We start from the raw sequence: 19178 nt of genomic DNA on the forward strand, positions 1-19178 counted from the left end.
GGTATACACCTCAGCCACCTTAACCATGAGGCATTAAACTGTCAGTTCCATATGTTAAAGTACCAACGATTTCTGTTATCACAGTTGAGAAACAAAATGTCACAACCTGAACAACCAGACTTGAAGGAGTTGCAGGATTTGATACATAGTGCAGAACAAGTGGGTAAACATACCTTGCAATGTGGTTTTGATGTTTTATAGGCCTCATGTAGAGCTGCTGTTACAGGATCAGTCATACGTAGACATGCCTGGCTCAAAGAGCAAACCTTACCAGATCATGTCAAAGCTAAATTATTAGATGCCCCTCTGCAAAAAGATGTATTGTTTGGTGTTAAAGCTGAGGAGGCATTAAAGAAAATGGAGGAAAAGGCAAAATCAACGCAAACAGTAAAAGATTTCCTACAGGTACAACCTCCACGTTTCAGTAGAAATTGGCCTTCCAAAAATTGGTCCTTTCCAGCCACGGACAGACCCCAAAGAGGTAGATGCAGGTCCCCGAGGGGCAGAGGGCAATCTCAAGGATAGTTTAGAGGCAGACAATGGCAAGCACCCACACAAAGAGGTGATGAGGATAGTTCACAGCCATTCAGAAAGCAGAACCAATGACTTTCCGCTTTGCATGCCAAGCAAGGCTCAAATGGCAGCACCTTTAGGCGGAAAACTGGCATTATTTTCAAAAAATTGGCATATTGTCACAAAAGACAAATGGATCCTGGACATTATAGACAGTGGCTACAGATTCCACTTTCACACCCTTCCTGAAATGAGAGGCATGCCAACCCTGCCACACAATCAAAGGGCAGAGGCACAAAAACAAATTTCAGATCTCATGGACATGAAAGCTATTCAAGAGGTAGCAGTACAAGAACAGGGTCAAGGTTTTTATTCCAGACTATTCCTGGTACCAAGGAAGGGAAAAGATTGGAGACCTATTTTGGACCTATCCATCCTAAACACATTTTTACTAGTGCCAAAATTCAAGATGCTCACATTACAGCAGCTTCTTCCCATGCTGGGCAAGGAGTCTTGGCTGGTAACATTGGACCTCAAGGAGGCATACCTGCATGTCCCAATCAGGCAAGATTGCAGAAGATACCTCAGATTTCTTGCAGGTTCAACCCATTATCAATTCTCTGCATTGCCCTTTGGCTTATCTACTGCGCCCAGAGTGTTCACGAAATGCCTGGCATCAGTAATCGCCTACTGCAGACTTCAAGGGATACAAATATACCCATATCTGGACGACTGCCTGATCCAAGCGGACAGCAAGCACATACTTCTGAAACATTTGGCGTTTGTAATAATGTTGTTGAATTCTCTGGGATACACAGTCAACAAAAGGAAATCAAGGCTAATACCCTCTCAAACAATAATTTTCCTGGGTGCCAGCTTGGATACAAACATCCAGATGGCCTACCTCACGCCAGAGAAACAAGGGCAACTAACTCAATACTTCAGAAAACTGGCAACTTTCACCAGGCTGACTGCAAGAAAAATCCTGCAGGCTCTGGGATTCATAGCATCTTGCATCCTACTAATCCCATGTGCAAAGCTGCATATGAGGAAACTTCAATGGTACCTAAAAAACCTATGGTCTCAACACAGCCACAGTTTGGAAACAATAATACCACTAATTCCATGTCTTCAAAAGGAATTTCAGTGGTGGGCTCAAGCATGCCAAAGAAACACAGGTCTCCCATTCTGCAAGCCTCAAGCAAATCAAGTCATCACAACAGGCGCCTCGGACTATGCCTGGGGGGCGCACATGACAGATCGGTGCATTCAGGGCAAATGGTCCCAAAAAGAAAAGCACCTACACATCAATCAAAAGGAAGTGCTAGCAGTAATAAATGCTATTATAGCTTTCAAAGACCTACTGCATCCAGGCCAGCTATTGATAAGGATGGACAACACCACAGTAATGTGGTACATAAACAAACAGGGAGGTACCTATTCATACCCCCTATGTAGGCAAGCCATGTCTCTTTGGAACAATGCTCTGGAATTACAAATCGAGCTTCAAGCACAGTACCTGCCAGGCAAGGAAAACACAGTGGCCGACAACCTAAGCAGAAATATGACAGATCCACACGAATGGAAGTTGCATCCTCAAGTTTTCACAAAGATAATTCAAGCATGGGGAAGGCCAGACATATATCTCTTTGCCTCCCACAAAAATCACCAATTGGAAAAATTCTGCTCAAGGACCTTTCATCCACAGGCCTGGAAAGTGGACGCACTCTCTTTCAGTTGGACAACAATGACAGTTTATGCCTTTCCACCGCTCCCTCTGCTGCCCAAAGTTCTATTAAAAATCAGAGCAGACAGACCAAAGATGATTCTCATTGCTCCAGACTGGCCAAGACAACACTGGTACCCACTCCTCAAAAGCCTGACGCATTCCCCACCATGGATCCTGCCTCTAATGCCTCTTCTACTGACTCAGCACAACTTCAAAACTCTTCACAGTCAGCTGAAAACACTCAATCTAGCCGCATGGAAGATTCCTTAAGTTCACAACAGGCCCTATTTTGGAGGCCAGAAGGCCTTCTACTAGAAAAGCCTACTCTGCAAAATGGAAACGGTTTTGTGCCTGGAATGAGAAAAAGGGTCAGAATCCTGGAATACTGAATTTACCTCAAATATTACAGTACCTAGCTGAGATGCTAAGCAATGGACTTTCATTCTCCTCCATCAAAATCCATGCCTCAGCCATTTCTGCAGAATACAACACTGATCCTCCTTTATTCTCTCACCCCCTCTTAAGACAGTTCCTCAGAGGGGCTAAGAATATAAAACCCCCAAGGAAACAACCAGTACCTGCTTGGGACCTCAATTTCATTTTAGAAAAACTGACCTTGCCTCCTTTTGAGCCAGCTGCTACAACAGAACTGCAGTACTTGTCCTGGAAAACAGCCTTCCTCCTGGCAATCACCTCAGTTCGCAGGGTTTAGGAACTACAAGCCCTCATGGCTGTGCAGCCTTTCATCATTTTCCATCAGGACAGAGTTGCCTTACGAACCAATCCGTCCTTTATGCCAAAGGTAGTATCCAGGGTAGCCTTGAATCAGGCTATCCACTTAACTACCTTTTACCCTAATCCTCAAAACAAAGGGGAAAGACTACTACATTCCTTGGACATTCACAGACAGCTGCGTTATTATTCGGACAGAACAAAGCCTTTCAGAAAATCAGAGCAACTCTTTGTGTCCTATGCTGCAGGAGCTCAAGGGAAGCCTATTTCCAAACAGGCAATCTCAAAGTGGATAGCCCACTGCATACGCTTTTGTTACTCTTTTCATGGTAAAACTGTACCTGCAGGCATCAGATCTCACTCCACAAGGGCCACAGCTACCTCTGCAGCTTTCCTCAGGGGGGTTCCTACCAAAGATATTTTGGAAGCAGCCACTTGGAGTTCCGTACATACCTTCTCCAAGCACTATCACCTACCATTATACTCCAAATCTAGAGCAGGCTTTGCCACTGCAGTCTTGCAGGGAATCCTGGCTCCTCCTAGTTCCACCTAGTGCCTACCACCCCTTTTTTAGCTTTGGGATTCTACCCATCTGTTATGACTGCAGCTGTATGCACGATGAACGTAGTACAGTTTTGTACCTACCATAAATGTAGATGTTCGAGTGCTAATACAGCTGCAGTTCAGGTTTCCCTCCCTCCTTCCCCTCTTGGGACAGGCCTAACGGCTAACACCTCCTCATACAACCTGATTGGGGTATTCTTTTATGGTGTATTTGCTTGCAGCTACTGTTTTTTGATTATATTGCATTGCATTATTACATAATTTTATGTATTGCCTTCCTTCTGGGGGCACCTGACATCTGGGGCAAGAAAAACTGAAGAAAATGGTGTCGGCTGGATCTTTTATACCCCTGTCGCACTGACGTTAGGGAGGAAGCGACGACAACTGACGCCGGACCTAGACTTTGGAATTCGGCCGACCCAGGACCCGCCTGACGGCAGGAAAACCCATCTGTTATGACTGCAGCTGCATTAGCACTCTAACATCTACATTTATGGTAGGTACAAAACTGTACTTTCCCACCCCTCTAATGTTATAGATGTGAGCAGGCTCAGCACTGTAATTCTTTCCTTTTCCCTCTCCGCTCCAGCTGGTGCTAGAGTCACTATTTGCACTTCACCTTTGTAAACTTGTTAAATGGCTTTCATTCTTAAACTGTCTTTAGACCTAAGCAGTCTTTAAGCTCATCACTCTATCTCTAACCTACTTATTTTTGGTTAAGTTATTGAGAAAATGGTTGTAGTGCAACTTGAATCCCATTCCCTTACCCGTAATTGCTTTTAGATACATTGTAGGCTGCTTGAAAAGGTGATACAGCTCTGAAGCTGCCATGATTTTTTTTGAAGGAGAGTGGTTATATTTTATATTAGTTCTCCTTGAGATCTTACCTGCATTTGACGTGGTGAACCATGTGATTTTACTGGAGCATATCGAGACCTACCGTTAAGTTTATTCCACAGTATTTGAATGATGCGTATTTTACTTCTCTGCCTTTTGGGAGGCGTTATTAGATTGCTGACTTCTTTATTCTGAGATTCCACAGTGCTCTCTGTTCTTAGAAGTATTTTATATATAGAAAACATTTTTGTTTGGAGGTGTTATTAAAGGGAGGGGTTTAATGCATATTTTTTTGTGTGCTGATGATGACATAGTTGTTCCTCATTTTTCAGAAATGCATGTTTTCTTTGATGTCCACAATAGAAAGCGTGAAAGCCATCCAAAAATACCTGAGAAGTGGTCACCTTTTGCACAACTTATGCACGACTGAGGATATAATTGTTTATGCTTCCTTGAGAGCCTTATTTTACATACTTTATCCATGAAAAACTGAGGCCACAATTTTTTTATGATACCTACCTACTTTATCCCAGTACTAATGGTATGGGATGGCCTTTTGTGTAAGAGGTATGACATTTGGGCTTTGTTTTGAATGAGTACCTGACAGTGCAGTACCAGACATTAGCTGTTAAATCCTCTTTATTCCATCTTTGAAATATTGCAAATGCAATAACTCTAAGGCCTTGACAATAGCTTCATGGCACTAACTTTAGATGTAATGAGGATTATTGAGATGCTTATGACTTGAGTAGGACCACAGACTGTGCACGCTGAGTGACATGATTAGCATTTATACATGTGTGCTGTGGGTTTGGATATTTCAGGGCCACCTTTGTAGTCTGGATACTTTTCCAGCTTGATTGTAATAGACTGAAGTGTTAGGTACTTTGCTGGAAAATCCATTGAACAGCTGAAGAATGCTGCACAAGATTAACATGCGCGCACACACACACACACACACACACACACACACACACACACACACACATACACGTCATACTGACATGTGGAAAAGTAATTTTATTTATATGCAAACACATGCACATGAGCTCATATTCTGTGCACACTAGTTAGTTTAGATATTTGCCTCCTAAAACACCTAACAAAGTATGGATATACACTACAGTGTTTTGGATTCGGTAGGTATGTGTTACTTGCAAGAGTACATTTGCTGCACTTCTCTGGAAGTGCCTTTTGACAGAAAACATCTTGGTGATTATCTCTGTTTTTCATTGTGCCTTTTTCCCCTGTATATAGCTTGTGATTTATCTTTTCAACTAGATACCAGACACATTGACAAGGTCTTTTGAGAAATTCTATTAATGTAATCACAGGTATTCTGGCAAGGATTGACATTTTATTTTAGGTTCAGCAATTCAAGCGATTTATCACCTGCAGATAACTAATGAAACTCTGTTGGAGTACAGTAGTGTTTCACACACTGTTTCTCTTCTATTTTGTGGAGATTCATTCCTAATGCTATGTATTTCTGGTGTGCTAAGGCTTGCAAGCCGTATAGCATGTTGTAGGAAATATGTCTGCTGGTCGTTTTATTTCTGTGACATTTCTTCTTTGCCCTGACTGTGTCTGAGCCGCTAACATATCTCAGTTTGCTGGCAATGTTCTCTTACTAAGAGTTAATAAAAAAAACAAAAAAAAAAAGCAAAAATGACATTGTCCATTGTACAGAGCTTTACTGCATTAACTTGGTTTACGTTCTGCCTAAGTAATTTTGTTAAGTACTAGAAAGATGCATTTGTATATCATACTTACCCTACTCGGTACCTTTTTTTTTTCACTTTTGCAAAAAAAAAAACGCTTCCAACTGCTCTGATGGCAGAAGGTTATATCTCAGTGGGTCATTCTGACACTATTAGAGTTTATATCCCACACTCATTGCTTACACTGATGTAGCAATGACGTACAAGGGGGAAAAAGAATTTTCATTACTCAATTTTGTGTGTCTTTGTTTAAAAGATCAAATGCAGAGGATGTTTACCACTTATTTTTGCTATACCTATGTTATCATCATGTAAAATGAGCATTCTAGTTCTAAAATGTGTTTGTTAGGTCATTTGTGGTTGTATATATTGTATGGTGTGCAGCTCTCCATTCACTTCCTGATTCTGTGTACCTTGATGGCATGTTCTGATGAGGTCATGAGGGGACAAGCAGTATATAGCTCAGTACCTCAAAGTATTGAATTGAAGGGAATCTTTCTATGCCAGGTGCACATATTGAAATTATGTAGCCTATGTTATTGCATCTCATTACCTGTTCTAATCATAGCCCAAAGTTACCCCCAAACATGGTGGGGCAATTGTGTCCTGCCAAATTTCTCTGTTGTAGGAGCTCCACCTATATGTCAGACATGGTATTATTGGGAAGGAGCTAGGTCTGACATATAGGTAAAGATGCGTGGCCATAAGGCTGCCTGGTGCAGAAGCTCCATCTGTTAGGTGGTCTGGCCATCGTACATGCATTCTTCCCATCTAAGTAGAAGGATCACTAGTTTATCATGGAATTAAGTCATTTTTTGAAAACAAAATTGTGAAAAGTTCATAAAAGAGATTAGAGCATGACTTAATTTACAACAAATTTTGCTTGCATATGGTACCTGTATATCTCCACGTGCAAATGGAACTTGGTAATTGTGGGAATCTGACTTCATCAGGTGCTGCCTACAGTATCTAATTCCATATAGAAGTGTAGTTGTAGCCCTCCCAAGAAGACAATTCAACAAGAACATTTTCATTCCAGCACTAATTCCAAGTGATGTGCAACTCTCACAAATGTATTGTACTGTAGGCTCTCGTTAGAATGAGTCACATACCCTTGGTTTCCTTCCTGTTGCTGATCTTAGTCTACTGCAGTGTTACATCTTTATTGCTGCACTGTATGCCAAGCATTATACACTACTAGGAATATTTTCTGTTTTTCCTGTTTCATTTCTCTTCTGTTGCATATATTTTTTTTTTTTTGCGAATATAAATGCATTTGCTTAGTTAATTTATTGTCTGACTGCATAACTTTGTGACTCATTGTGCTACAGTTTGTCCACTAAATGCCTGTCCACAGCAAGATGTTTATCCCTCGTCATCAAAATGCAGGATTGCATGACTCATAATCAGGAAGTATCTGGCAAACCACAGTATGCAGGAAATACAAACACTAATTTATTAAACTTATTGTGTCTAGAGTCAGTAAGCTAAAGGAAGAACTACATAGTTTAGAATAAAAACAGCATACTTTAGATGATGAGAGCTTGCTTAATGTTACACTTCTTTGTTGCCTGTTGGCAAATGCAATTTGTGAATTTCTCATTGTAGCCCCCCTGGAATTGTATTTATTTGGCTATTTATTAGCTGATTTGCATAAGCATGCATATAGTTTCTAAAATACAGAAGTCTGGATTAACGTACTGAATGCAAATACAATCCACAGGATCAGTGAAAACGCTTCTGTTTTTGAAGCTGTTCTGAACTAGATTTTTTGGTGGGGTTTTCTTTTCCATGGCTTAGCAGATTTCAGTCGGTAATATCTCTTTTATGTAGGATAGTGGAATTTGTTACTTTTCCATGGAGAAATGTTGGGCTAAACTCAACCTACGTACAGATACATATTGCATTGCTTTTTAAATGTAAACGGTTGCATTTCCCTGTATTTGTTTATAGTACCCATTGCAAAAATGAGGTGTGTTGGTAAAAATAAAAAGTGTTTTTTTGCCTTTTTTAACTCTTCATAAACAGCTAAGAGGAACTAAGTGCAAATATCTTTGTTTTCATAACCAGAAGAGCAGCCATGGGCTCTCTTGTGGGGAGTTCTGCAGAAAGCCATTAAACTGGTAAGCCAAATGCATATCTGATGGCTGGATAGATAAATATTTATTTGCCTTTGATTATTGGGAAAGTCTGACTGGGCAAAACTCCTCTTCAGAGGAGGTCCGGGGTGAAAAGCTCCACATAACATACTTTTTCACAGGCAATTAGCTTGAACTAACAGTAAAATACAGTGCACAACACTGAACTATACATAATTCAACAGGTGATGTTAAGTACACTATTCATTATTTACAGCATGCTAAACTTGGACATATCTTAAGAATATTCAACATTATTTTATAGTTTGTGTGTATTAATAATACCATGCAATGTGGAAAGTCACATTGACATTTTAGTGTACTGACCACAGATGAGGCACATGCAGGTTTTATCCAACCAGTTATACACTTGAGACATGTAAGCAACACAGAAAGTAGTTTAATATTGTTTCTTGTTATTGCACGGCTCTTTGGACTTCAGTTGCCCAAAAAAAAAGATACTACTGTGGCAGTTGTTTAAATAGCACTAGCTTTAATTTCTGAATAAATATGTGCAAAATGATGGCCATGGCAGCAGTTACTGCATGTAGACCATCTACTACATCAGTATACTGTAATACCCTGAGGTACAGTTTTATAGTTACCAGTTTTCATTTACCTTCAAGGAGAACTACTTAGTATTTCTACTACAGAAAGAATTCGTTGAAAAGAAGCAAGTGAAATGGATCATGTGTACAACAGAAACCATTTTGTAATGTGTCTCATCTGATCCATACACTGAACTTGCTCTGCCTTTGTTGACATTGCAGAACAATGCAGGCCCATTTATAGTAGCTTTCATTGAATGTAACTTGATTGCATGCTGCCATGTTTATTGTGCATTTTCATTGAATACTACGCAATGAAAAGACACGTCACCATTACAAAAAAAAAAAAAAGTTTCTTTGCTGCAGAGAACACCTTGCAGCCTCTTAAAACTCAAGACTCCTGATCCCCTGCCCTTTTGAGTATAATTAGATATGAGGTTGCTCCTGTATACTTTAGTGAAGCAGTTTGAAAGAAGTAATGATTGGTATATGCTTGTAAAAGTCTTAGCTCAGCCTTGGTTGGTTGTATCAGTCCCCAACCACTAAGTAAAATAACTTGTAATACTCATTGAGGCATATGCACTTCATGTGTAAAGATTCATCAGGGGACTTGTACATTTCATGTATAATACTCTTTGGGGTTGTCTACTTTTTCTGTGTATTTTTATGACCGAGTGGTACATTGAAAGGTTCTGGTGAACTCTGTGAGTTTTGCTGTCCTAGTAATTCCATATAAGATGAGTACATTTGTGCATTCAACTATATTGGATAGTAGTTGACATATGAGATGTATGCCATATTTGCTATCCATCTGCAACAAAATCCATTGTATGAGGAGGGCTTTATTTTTAAAATGTAGCAAAGCCATCTCTTGTGGCAAACTGAGATTAAAGCCTGGAGAATGTGATATGGGGGTGGGAGACTGGCTACAGTCCTGACTACCGGAGCTGTTAGAGCAAAGACTGGAGGTAAGTAGTATTATTCAAGTTTTGCTGTTTTGTTTGACAGCATTTGATTTCTTAATTTCAGACCTGCTTAAAAGGACTGATATTTTAATGAAATTATTTTCTGATCACCAAAGTGGGATGTTGAAAGTATATGGGAATGAATGTGGTAGGATGTTAGTGGAATGGTCTGAGAAATAGAAACTGAGATTCATTGCAGAGAAGTAGATGTAGCACACCTTCAGCCACATATCTTCTGCTATCTGTACAAGATTCACTGTCACTTTTTGAAGGAAGCTGGAATTTTGTAGTGATTTTGAGTACATATAACCACTTGGCATTGAACAGAAAGGCTGTGGCATTTTACCAGTTTATCTGCATTTGGAATGTATTTTCTTGTCAGAAGGGTTACTTTCTATTTTTTTATGCAGGGTGATGGTAATGCCACATCTAGAGTGTTGTGCTCAGTTGTAGAAGCCCTTCCCAGAAAAGGACACTAAATTATCAGTCAGTTATGAAACCAACCAGAACAATGACATACAGAGTGCAATTTTCCAATTTTGGTATGTGTACGAAGGCACTAAATATGGATATGTGTACCAAGGCACTAAATATGCAGAGTGCAAAGAAGAAGAATGCAGGCACTGTAATGTTTGCTAATGAAAAAGACCCAAATATGAGATAAATTACAGGCCTAAACTATTTGGAGGTGTATTTTTGAGGAGGAATGAAGGTGCCATTTTTCTTAGAAAAGTTCTTGTCTAGGTTATGCTTAAAATAAATGTCAAGGGATTTAGGATTTTAAGGAGGATGCTGGAGAGGCAGAGTATTTAGTAATGTGTGAATTAGTGTGGCTAGAAAGGTAAAAAATATGTGGATTGGTGTAGCATCTGTTTCCTAGTCAACCTTTCCTGGTTAAAAAAGCCAATGAGGGCAGACTGGTAAAGTTGCATGACCCATTTCTTCACATATCTGATGGCAGTAAGATACTGCTTGTTTGTGTTTTTAGATCCAAGAATGTTTGATCTACAGATGGATGTGTGTGGTCGGAGGTTGTCGGAGGTTCCATTAGAGTAATGGTTCTGTGAATAAGCACTCAAGAAGGTGGCAGAATTTACATTTATGTTTGACTGACAAATGTTTTGTTGCATATGGAAATCATAAATTCAGCCATATTCTTGTTCTGCACAGTCAGTTTCCAAAAATATCCACAACTGCCTGTTTTGATTTATGTTTTAATTTTTCTGTCATGTGTATTAATCCCAGCCTGTCTGCAATGAAGTGTCGCATTTTAATGTGATCTCCCTCATCCAAGAGGATGTGCAATGGAAAACTGGTATGTTTGCCTGCTTCCTGAAGGCCATGTGTAAGTTTTTGAGTACAATGCATTTTGAACCTGTAATAATCTACTTCCACATGTGATGCTTTGCCTTACCTGTTGAGTTATACTGTGGCATTGTAAATGTATGTCTTCCTGATTAATAGTAATTAGCATTTTACCCAGTGTCCCTAGCCACATTCCACACTGGAGTTGGTAAGAGCTGGGATATTTTCTTTATAGAATGGATTTAGCAGTCCAGTCCACGAATAAGTCAGTGAAGGATTGCCTTTTATTCCATGGTTACAGTATTCTGGTTATTGACACTGGTAATATTGCACATTACAGAATATTGCTGTTCAGCTTCTCATCCACAGAGTTTGACTTTAATAAACTTATTCGTATGGATCAGATAGCCGCGGTGGTACAGCGGTAACGTTGTTGCCTCACAGCAAGAGGTTCTCTCATTCGATTCTCTGCTGGAGTGCCTTCTGTGTGGAGCCTGCATGTCCTCCCTGCGGTCGAGTGGCCTCTGAAAGACATGCGTGAATGGGCGTGCCTTCGCTGAAGGTTGGGCATCGGGCTGGCAACTCTGCACCATAAAAATCTACTGCCAGTCATTAGCGGACCGGAGTTCCACTGGGGCGACCCCTAACCGGGAAAAGCCGAAAAGACAAACAAACTCATATGGATCAGATAAAATTGTGTGTTGTATACAATGTGAAATCTGCCATTATGACTGAACAGACATTGTTTCTTCCACAATAAAGGATTTGCTGCTGCCTTCACATGTGGTATCTATAGACTGCAATTATGGTTATAATTCTGTAAGAAAACTTGAGTTTTAACCTGCTGCTCCTGTAGTTGTTGTTTTTTAATTATTTTTGGGATGGGCATAGCTTGTTTCAAGTGAGGCAATCTATCCTTAAAAAGAGAGAGAGAGAATGCAGTGTGTGTGAATGAAGTACAGCCTGCGAGAACATAGACTGTTAAAACAGATACCATCTTTGTAAATTGGTTTAAAAACCAATCCATATAAAAAAAAAATCAGTAAATACAACTACAGGGCATCTAATGTAGATTCTGTTTTAATGATTTAATTCCAGGAAAGAAAATCAGATAACTGGATTGCCTTGAAATGTGAAAAAGGTGTATGGGCTGGTTGGACTACAACAGCTGTCATAACCAAGAAAATTCTGATATTCACTATCAGAGCAACATATGTGATGAGATAAAGAACTGAGACCTCCTATAACAACTTGGTAAGTGGATGAGCCTAAATACACATAACCAGTTATAGAAATATAAGTTAATTTAAAGGGAGGCAGATGGAAAAAGTAATGAAAGGTGGTGTTGCATTTGCATATACACCACATGATGGATTTCAGCCATCTCCCATCTTGGAGTCGTACAAAAACTATCCTTTAAGTAATGTGTTTTGGTAACACCTCCCAGTTCTTTTAAAAAGCTGTTGTACTTGATTATAGAGAGCAGTGTCATAGGTGCCAGAAGCTGTTGAAGGGGGGGGGGGGGCACTTAGTGATCTAAAAAGGGTAATTTTTTATAACTATTTAGCACTACAACATAGGTTCACTTGGAGGACATTTTAAGCTTAGCCAATTCCCTTTTGGTGCTTGAATTAACATTTTCTGAGTTTAGTCAAGTTATTTTGCAGGCATGCCAAGTCTCCCTGACCATACCTGGAAGTGGAGTAACCATGCATTTAACTAAAGGGAGTGAAAGTCCAGGTCAGGCTTGCCAGATGTGTGCATTAACTGGGTTGTGAAGACCTCAGATGCAGAGGCTTCTCCAAAAAATGAGACTAAAGCAGACTGAGACCAGAATGGAGAGTACTGTAAATATGTACCCCATCATCTGGTTCTTTCCATGCATCTCTGACAACAGTAATCATCTGTCACACTCCCATCTTGCTGCTGAGAAGGCTGAGTGACTGAAAGAGCAGGCAGAAGAGAATATCTAGTTGAAGTCAATGCATTTTCAAGTGCCAAGCAGTGCCTCATTAAACTTTCCAGCAATCTGAAGAAAACATTAATGATCGGGCTATGACAAACATTTACGATTCGCTAATATCCCATAAAGTATGGAGGACATGTTTCAGTAGACTTTGCATTCTATTTATTTAAGGGATTATTAAAAAGCTACAACTATCCAGTTTTCCAATTTGAACTGGCTCAGAGAAAACTGTCTACTAAAGTTACCAGTGACACCCATGCCTAGGACTTTTTCAGTCCATTCCTCTGCTTAAATGTCATGGTGGTGTGGTAAGACTTGGAAACACAGAAGGCAGTTTGCTTATAAGAATTAACCAAGTCTTGGGGGGAGGGTTCATAGTCGCAATGCATTTTCTTTGTGTATTTTTATTTACCTGCTGAATGTGGAGGACGAGCCAGGGGAAGTAGTAGTAGATTAGAAATAATACTTCATGATGAGCAACTTGACACTTGACGTTAACCGGCTATTCACTGCTGCTCAGCTCCGGGTCTGACCGAGGCTGCACTGCTGCTTGGTGACAGGGAGAGGGACATTGGTTGCTACCTGCTTGCTGAAGTTCTAAAAATAATTCTGTGTGTTTTAATCATTTTGGTTTTGGTGCCTTCTGTGTGTTTAGAAGTTCTAAAAATCTAAAACAAAAAAACACAAACTGTGTCTTTCACTCTGACAGACTCTGAAGACTTTACTTCACACTGCCTGAATCTGATTCCGGATTGGGAGAGCTAAGCTGCTGGCTGCTGCAGACAGTGTGCAAGAAGTGGCTCATTCAAGTTTGTATGAATTGCACATGTGTGAGACGAGTCTAGTATAAACATAAACAAAACAAACCACTATGAGTCTCCTATGAACCTAATGAATTAGTTGCAATGCTCACAAAAAAAATCGTTATGTAAGGGCTATCTGCTGTTTTTAATCCCAGCAACATTACAGTATTTGTGAAATGCCATTGTGAAACCAAAGCTCCATTTTGTAAAATGTCAGGTTTTCTGCATAGATTAAAGCTATTCACCTGCATTTCTTTGTCATGCATGCATGTAGGATGTTTATAGCTCGGATCCTAAGTACACTTCCATTCCATTCTAGCATCATTTCCCTATTGATGCATACAGACGGCACTCAAAGACATTTACTTAATACAGTTACATACATATATTTGTGTTTGGGTATGTATGTTTCATTTCCCAAGTATTTGGATCAATCAGGCAGGCTCAGCTTTTGTTTTCTAATGGACTGACTGAGAGATACTGTCGGGCTCGGGCTGTGCCGGGATCTGTTGACGCTTTAGGAAACTATGGGTATGTTTATGCTCACACCAGACACCACCAGCTTGTAAACAAGATCGCACATTGAACATGCGATCGCACTATATAGTGGGGGCAAGTTGAAAAGACAAGTTGCTCGATCCTGCAATAGTGTGTGGGGGGGCACCCCCCCCCCACTCTATGGTTCCGGCGCCCATGAGCAGTGTCATCTTTAATTCAAATCCTTGCCTTTTGAAAATGAAGGGGCATCCATCACCCTAATGTCTTGATTTTACTTCACACTTTTTGCTGGTTTCTACTTAGTGATGAGTTCCATGTTGTGAATTGTAACACTGTTTGGTTGCCCTTAGGTGGTTCCCAGTTGGGAAGTGATGCAGTGCCATAAAATATTCGTATGGGTTTGAATGCCTTCCATTAGAAGTATCCATTTGTCTTTGAGTAGTACTGTACTGTGTGTTTTGACTCCTCATCTCCTTCTACACTTGTCATATCGGCTAAAGAGTGTGGTGAATCCTTGCTTTTCAGGGTCATTTTGATCTGAACTTATAGAGGTGCCTAGAGGTGGGACTGATCTCAAGAGAGGAGTTGTTGGTTATTAAGTTCTTGTTCTTTGAAATAATTTTTGTAATCCAGACAGACTGATCCATCTTCCAGGCTATTTATATTTACCCTAAAAATCTTGTCATGGTTTAGAAGCCTTAAAAGGTGTACAGCATTCTTTCTGAGGCTACATTAATCTTTATACACTTTGGGTTGTTAAAGTGCTACATTTTCTTAATGTGGAAATGTTAGGTATAATATCTTCTACACAGCCGTAATTTCTACTACTTCATGTTGGTATACTATATGTATGATTTATATGTATCTGCTGTTTTCATTATACCACATTTCCCTTAATAATACAGTCTACTTCTTACTGACTTTCATTGCAGTGATATTTTTCCATATTGTTTGTCTGCAACACTTTCTAATGGCATACTCCACGTCATATATTATAGTTTAAACTATAGGGTTGTGGTCTGGCATAATGGTTATGGTATTTACCTTGCAAATGCAAGGCGTGGGGTTGATTACCAAGTGGTGTGATTGGCTAGGCTTAAAATGCTTCACAAAGGCAGTTAGCCTAGCATTGACCTATAAACAGGTGCTTGTCATTCAGTTAACAGCACTTTTATCGAATGAGTGAACAAAACGAAGAGGAGCAACGTTTGCCAACAGTGGAATTTTCTTGTCTCAAATGCTGCGCAACCTCGGAGTTGGTATATTTAAATTTGGTAGTGTGGAGGATGTCCCCTGCAAAAAAAATTGCCTTTGAGGTATGGTAAAAGCTGTTTTGCTCCTTTTCTTTCTATCGTTCAGCACTCTTTAAAACTGCTGTCGATCAGTCGACGTATATCCAGTGAACACTTTTTGAAATTTTCTGTTGCATTCTGGAGGCATCTCATACTCTTGGCTCTTGCCTATTATACTAACATTTCCAGCAAAAATTGTTGATCTAACAGATGTGCAAGAGTACACCGTTTGTGTTAGAAATGGTAAGAGTAGATAAAACACGCTGAGTGGAATCGTGTTTGAACTCTAATCTTGACCCTTCTGGGAAGGAGAAATTATTTGCTTTTCATCTGGCAGTTTATTGCAAATTAGTAACCCTGTGCCCTACTAACAAGCTGTACCCTGTAGCTCTGAGTTTGATTTCCTCATGATCCATCTTCCTGGTTTGTGACTGTGGACAAACTACTCGTATAGATAGTAATCACAGATTATCTCTTACACAAGCCCTTTTGTTTATTGAGTTTACCTGATTAACAAATAAAAAATGTTTGTAAGCCGTGACATGGTTTTTAGAACAAGGCAGTGCTGGGTTTTCAGATTCATAAAGCTTTTGATTAAATATAAAATACCACAGAGCTGAGGCTTTAAACATCTAGAAACTGACTGTATACGTGCTTATATAGTACAGTTTCAAAGACATTTTAATTTGCTAGACATAATTTAATAGCTTACCACTCCCTAAGAATATGCACCATGCAGACTTTGAAAACAAAAGCAGAAACTGAACAAGTTCTTGAAGATACTGTCAATTTGCCTGTATGCTTAAGCTTTTCTTGATGTTAAACTAAATTTCTTGCCTGGGGATATTTGGTCAAAATATTTTTCTGTTTTTTTTTTTTTCTATATGTGTCCTATTCAAAGTAAATGACATCATTCCATATTTTAGGCCTGTCTGGACTGTTCTGTCAACCATTAGTGCACGCCTAGGCTCGAGGAAATGGGTGTTGTCATGCCTTCCACAAGGAATTCAGTTGAAGTATGTTGGGGAGAAGATTCCACCTGGTGTTCTTTTCATGCTGTTCATGCTAGTACAAGGTGCTGACATGTGATGGGCAAGGTCACAAGTGATATCCGAGTTCAGCTGTTCTGTGCAGGTGCAGCACAATTAGTGGGCGACTCACCTGGCTTTGTAACAGAGTCTTAAAGACTATGAGCAGCCCTGTAGTGTTCGGATTGATACCTTCACCCTCCCCATCGCCTGAAACAGTTCACTTTTACCAGCCAGAAGTCTTGGCTTTTGCCTAGAAAATAGGTGCGAACCTGATGGGCATACCTGCTCTGCAAATGAGTAACTTGTGACAAAGATAAGAGTGGTTTAGGATACAGAATGCATTGCTTTTGAAATACATAAGCCTCTGTTTGGCTGTTGCAACTGTATAAAATTTGCCTGATGATTCACAAGTATTTTCACTTTGTAGTGTGCATTGAAACATGACTTGTTTCCCCGTCTTCACTTGTAAAGAAACATGTTACTTGCTGTCTACAGAGAGTGAGAGTGCAAAGTATCATTTTGTTGCTGTTCAGCACACTTGTTAGCAGTAAAGGTATGCAGTTTCAGCAATGTTAAGTTCATAGGAGTTAAACTGATTACTTGTGTTTAAAGAGGTGGCAAAGGGCAACTAGCATACCTGTATTTATTTTTTTTATTTTATTTATTTATCTATTGCTAAGATATCCAGATAGGCAGGGCCTATTTCTACTGAAGTCTTGGGGGATGGTGTGAAATGCATTATATAAAAATCAGCAATCATGATCTGGCTGATATAGCAGAATAAAATGTATAGTGCCAGTAGGAAGTAAGTGGCATGCACAAAGAAGACAAATATTCATAGCATACGGAGTAGTTACAGGATTATATTGTAAATGTGTGCTGGTATAGGCATGAACAGCTTAACACACGAGTGTAGCATGCTGTGACAAATGTTCAGATTCATGCCAGACACATAAAGCATCAGTAAACTAGCACTGGCTGTAAGAATGTTGCATTTTTGCAAATGTTAATTTGTTTTGAAGAATTCATGTCATGTGTGTTTGTTGGCATTAACTGAGAGAATATACATTCTATCCAGAATTCAATTTTAAAACAAACTGGAGAAAAATCAACTTTGATGATCAGCCACTGAATTTGAGTCTCAAAATTGTCAAGAAAAATGAGATGACTTGAGTTGGCAAATAATGTCTCTGTTTCTTCACTGCTGTGTGAACTTCAGTCATTGAACATGCTTTCATAGAGCTGCTATGTCAAGATCTTTACTATTGTGGAGTAGCAATTCAAACAGATTATTGTCAGAGCACATAGCAGCAATCAGGTGCAGACAGTTTATATTTTTAATGAAAATATTAATTCATGTCATTCAGTCAGTCATTTTTCAAAAGCATTGTGAGGAAAGGAGTGGGCACTATGGCCAGTCCTTGTCAGCATCGGGTATAAAGTTCAGTATCATTTGTAGATGGGATGTCAGTGCATCGCAAAATATACATATGTGCACTGTTGGATAGTCTGGAGAAAGTGACATGGGATGAAACTGTCTTTCTACATATATAATGTATTTAGAATGTCTAGATGCAACCATTTTTTTGTTTTCTGATTAGTTTGAAAACTCAATAAAAATAATATACATAAAAAAAAAATGCAGTACTCTGTGCTTGAGAGCCGAACAGTGATATAACTTTCAGATCTGGCTAGGCTGAATCATCGGGGTCTATATTACAATATCAAAGTTTCAAAACTTTGAAAGTTCTAATATCAACTCCTATTCAGCAAAAGCTGAAAATATCGAAGCAACAGAATACCGAATATTTTCCTAGGGAAAGAATTTGCTTGTCCATTTCTGTTGCTTCAGTATTTTCAGCGCTGTGGTGGAAAGTTACGGGTCGGGTTCAGGTAAGTGTGCGATTGAGTGCGGGTTAGGTTAGTTAGGGTTAGGGTGCGAGTTAGGTATATGTGCAATTGTGTGGATGTGAGGGTTAGGGCGGGTTAGATGAGTTAGGGTTAGGGCGCGGGTCAGGTAAGTGTACGATTGTGTGGATGTGAAGGTTAGGGAGGGGTAGGTGAGTTAGGGTTAGGGCGCGGGTGAAGTGAGTGTGCGATAGTGACGGGCCTTAGGGTTTGGGTTAAGGTAAGTGGATAGTTAGTGGTGTGTGTATAGTTTAGGGTAGGGTTAGGTGTAAGATTTTAGGTGTGTGTGTGTGGATTGCTGTTTGTTTGGTGTGCTTGTGTTGTGTGTATGTGTTTTGGAACCGCACATTTGTTCTGTATGTTCGATGTTTTCAGCTTTCGCTGAATAGGTGTCGATATTAGAATATTCGAAGTTTTGAAACTTCGATGTTCTAATATAGACCCAATCATCGTGTATGCTAAAGCTTGGTGGAGCAAAATGGATGTTAATTTGCAGTCATGTTCTATTAATACGTATTATTAAATTTTGTTTAGTAAGTACTCCAAATTGCGTGAAAGCAACAGCAGTAACAAAAGCAATGTACATAGCATAATAGCTGAGAAACTTTAGATGCATCTCAGTCACAGA

The 19178-nt window shown here is 39.7% G+C and overlaps 1 protein-coding gene across 3 annotated transcripts in view; it reads left to right on the forward strand.

Annotated features, from left to right (window-relative positions):
- The window catches only part of LOC122806392 (forkhead box protein P4-like), a 1692547-nt gene that overhangs the window by 312098 nt on the left and 1361271 nt on the right, over positions 1-19178 (forward strand). Inside the window, exon 1 of one of the 3 annotated variants that reach the window (XM_044076753.1) lies at positions 12160-12306. The exons of the other annotated variants lie outside the window; for them this stretch is intronic. The gene's annotated coding sequence lies outside the window, so the exon portion shown is untranslated. Of the gene's footprint in view, positions 1-12159; positions 12307-19178 lie in introns of those variants that run through there. 3 annotated transcript variants of the gene reach the window in all.

Source organism: Protopterus annectens, chromosome 7.part0, assembly GCF_019279795.1.
Source record: "Protopterus annectens isolate FY-2018-M chromosome 7.part0, PAN1.0, whole genome shotgun sequence".
In the NCBI taxonomy this organism is placed as follows: domain Eukaryota; kingdom Metazoa; phylum Chordata; order Ceratodontiformes; family Protopteridae; genus Protopterus; species Protopterus annectens.